Genomic DNA, 4,068 nt, shown 5'->3' with positions numbered 1-4,068 from the left:
TGACATTTTCAGTAAGAGAAATAAAATTTCTAATGAGAATGTTTGAATAATATCCATCAAAATGATCTTGGTGGTATGAAAGTTATCACACCTATTGAGTCACAAAGATGAGTCAAGATAAACATTGAAAAAATAAAATAAAATAAATTTAGAAAAATACAGTGACTAGATTGTGAGAGAGTGAATAAAATTGAAACTGAGTAAGTAGGACTGTGATTAGACTCTAAAATGACTAAATTGCCAACTAATATGAAAATGTCAACTAATATGAAGTCACTTAGTCCTTTCGGACTCTTTTCGACACCATGGACTGTAGCCTACCAGGCTCCTCAGTCCATGGAATTTTCCAGACAAGCGTAGTGGAGTGGGTTGCCATTTCCTTCTCCAGGGGATCTTCCCAACCCAGGAATTGAACCCGGGTCTCCTGCATTTCAAGCAGACGCTTTGCTATCTGAACCACCAGGGAAGCCAATAATAGTGCTGGCCAAATGGAATTAGTTTCATCCAAAACTGAGGAAAGGAACCATAATCTGTATTGCTGTTGGCTTTCAAAGTTGGAGTCATAATCATTGCTGCTTTCTCTATAGCACTATTATATTGGAGACTGAGGAAATACACTTGAAATAGTTTTATTATTATCCTAATAAATTGATATACATTAAAAAATGACTTTAAAAAAGTCATCCATTCACTGTCCTCTCATGCCCTATTTGGGGAACATGAGGAAATCTATTTTAGAGTGAACATTAGGGAGGAAATATACATAGAAATTTTATGATACTAGTATAATTAAGTTAATTTGACTGCACTTTTTCATAAACACCTCCAGGTTTGTGCATGAGACTGAGTTTGTGTGAAGCAGCAGCACAAGGTTCTGTTTTTTTGTTTATGTAAGATACTTAGGGCTTCCCTGGTGGCTCAGATGGTAAAGCATCTGCCTGCAATGCAGGAGACCCAGGTTCAATCCCTGGGTCGGGAAGATTCCCTGGAGAAGGAAATGGCAACCCACTCCAGTACTTTTCTGGAAAAGTCCATGGACTGAGGAGCCTGGTAGGCTACAGTCTATGGAGTTGCAAAGAGTCCGACAGGACTGTGTGACTTTACTTTCACTTTTTAAGATACTTAGAGCACTTCCCATCTCTGCTAACTTTCAAGATGCACCAGCTTTGGCACCTCAGCAATGTTACTTTGCTATTGAAATTAAGAAAGCCAGGAACACTGACAATGATGATAACGCTAAATTCTGCATTTTGTAAGGTAGGATGTTAGACATGAGCAAGGAAGAGTGGCCTAGCCAAAAAATATTCAAACTGATCTCTAATCCCCACCCCAGACAAGCCCAATGCAGCCCAGGGGAGCTTATCCATATGCTACAAAATAGCCACAGAGACTTTTCCAAGTCCAAGGCTTGTGCCTTATGTAAAAGTGGATACAAACTAACCACAGGGATTTCTCCAACTCTGGCACATGCATCCTTGATACACAGCTGTGTCCTCATGTGACCTGACAGCCAAGCACCTATTGCTGCTGCTGCTGCTGCTAAGTTGCTTCAATCGTGTCCGACTCTATGTGACCCCATAGACGGCAGCCCACTAGGATCCGCCATCCCTGGGATTCTCCAGGCAAGAACACTGGAGTGGGTTGCCATTTCCTTCTCCAAAGCGTGAAAGTGAAAGCACCTAATAAGGGTTCATAAATATTTCATACATATATACATCTGATTATAACAGACTCAATTATGGGAAAGACTTCTGCAAAGAGCCTATTGTTATGTAATTTGCAACTGTCGATCAACTATCAGTCCACGCCCACTTAGATAAATACGCAGAAGCCCTGTCTGGAAAAACCCTTGTCCCCCATCATGTCAGCCCTGGTGACTTTCTTGGCTTGGCCCATCTTTTTGAGCTAGTATTTCTGTTCTTGCTACAGTAAGTTTGTTTTTGCCACTGCTAAGATCTCAGATTCTTCTTTGTCTTTTTACCAAGAACCAAAGTCCATGAGGAAGGGTCCTCTGACGGCTCCCTATCCACTAGCAATTTTAAGAGGAAATATGTTCTATTTGATAAAAATATGCCTTTGGCGATTCACTGAATAATTTATATATTTTAAGCACTAATTATTAGATATAATCATCATCATTTAAATCCTATTGTTTAGCTTTTTAAAAAAGCTCTGATCTCTAAATTTATGTAGTTTTACATTAACTAAAAATAAGTGAATGAAAAATGCATAGTGCACAAACCTAAAGTTCTAAAGATATTTAGTACTTCTTGTTACATAAGGTAAAGTAAAGAGATTTACAGTTTAACTATCCTCACAGAGTATTATGACAGAGAAGGCAATGGCACCCCACTCCAGTACTCTTGCCTGGAAAATCCCATGGACGGAGGAGCCTGGTAGGCTGCAGTCCATGGGGTCGCTAAGAGTTGGACACAACTGAGCAAGTTCACTTTCACTTTTCACTCTCATGCACTGGAGAAGGAAATGGCAACCCACTCCAGTGTTCTTGCCTGGAGAATCCCAGGGACGGGGGAGCCTGGTGGGCTGCCATCTATGGGGTCGCACAGAGTCGGACACGACTGAAGTGACCTAGCAGCAGCAGCAACAGAGTATTATGAATGTAATACACCACACAGGAGCTCAGGGGAGGTACTGGGATTAATCACCAGGCAGAGAAAAAGAGAGGGAACCATTGGTGCATGTTTTGTACTCTGGTTTCTGTAGGAAGGGGAGAGGGAGGCAGAATCAACAGGCTTAGGATTGGCTAATTTGAATAACTTCAGCAAACTGTAAGGCATAGGTGTTATCCTTGGAAATACCTGACCCTGTGGAGATTACTATATAGTGGCCCAGGCTGTGAAAGCCCCATATGAGAAGTGGTTGTGGGTTTAGGACTTAATCAGCTGCTCAAGTAATAGAACTGACCAGTCTCTACTGAGAGCCTCAAGACTGGCTCAAAATAGAAAAACAAACAACAAAAAATCCAAAACTGTATTGCAAAGGTATTTTCAGTCTGTTTGTTCTCCTTCACTTCAGCCATTTCTGTGGCTGTGTAGTGGAATCTCAATGAGAGCTTTAACAGGAATTTACCTGATAAAGGTGTACCTTGGAGACACTGTGGATTCATTTCCAGATCACCATAATAATGCAAATATTGCAACAAAGTGAGTCATATGAAATTGTGGTTGAGTATATAAAAGTTGTTTTTACACTGCACTATAGTCTTATAGTTTATTAAGCATGCAGTAGCATTGTGTCTTGACTGAGTGACTTCACTTTCACTTTTCACTTTCATGCATTGGAGAAGGAAATGGCAATCCACTCCAGTGTTCTTGCCTGGAGAATCCCAGGGATGGTGGAGTCTGGTGGGCTGCTGTCTATGGGGTCGAACAGAGTCGGACACCACTGAAGTGACTTAGCAGTAGCAGCAGCAGCAGCATTGTCTCTAAGAAACAAGGTACAAACCTTAATTTAAAAATACTTTATTGCTATAAAATGCTAACCATCATCTGAACCTTCAGCAAATCATAGTGAAAACATCACTGATCACTGATCACAAATCACCATAGCAAATATAAGAATGAAAAAGTTTGAATATTGCAAGAATTGTTAAAATATGACAGAAAGTAAAAAAATTGCTGTTGAAAAAAATGCTAATAGAAAAACTTGCTGACATAGGGTTGCCACAAATATTCAATTTGTAAAAAACCATGATATCTGTGAAGTGCAATAAATGATTTATGCCTGTAATAATAATGCTGAACATACTTTCATTTTTATATTGGCCAATTTTATACTTACATTCATGAATTAACTGCTCAGAACATTTGTCCAATTTTATTTGGTGTTTCTTCTTATGATACATTTTAAAACAGCATAAAACAACAAAGTAGAATGGATATAGGAAAAAATAATTGAACCAAACTACATAAACAAAGTGTGTGACATTTTTCATTAAATTCATCTAAGCATTCAGTGAAATTTCAATAGGAATTTCAACCTTATTAAATAGAATAAAATGGGCTGTAAAACTTACATGAAAATATATACAGACAATAATGAGAAAAA

At 39.0% G+C, this 4,068-nt stretch overlaps 1 non-coding gene across 1 annotated transcript; it reads left to right on the top strand.

Moving 5' to 3' along the window:
• The first annotated feature begins 907 nt into the window (after positions 1 to 907).
• Positions 908 to 979, top strand: TRNAC-GCA (transfer RNA cysteine (anticodon GCA)). Its single transcript has one exon. It is a non-coding gene; the product is annotated as a tRNA-Cys (tRNA).
• The last annotated feature ends 3,089 nt before the right edge of the window (positions 980 to 4,068 follow it).

Source organism: Bos taurus, chromosome 1, assembly GCF_002263795.3.
Source record: "Bos taurus isolate L1 Dominette 01449 registration number 42190680 breed Hereford chromosome 1, ARS-UCD2.0, whole genome shotgun sequence".
NCBI lineage: Eukaryota > Metazoa > Chordata > Mammalia > Artiodactyla > Bovidae > Bos > Bos taurus.
The sequence above is the reverse complement of the archived record's forward strand: the minus strand, read 5'-3'. Positions and strand labels throughout refer to the sequence as shown.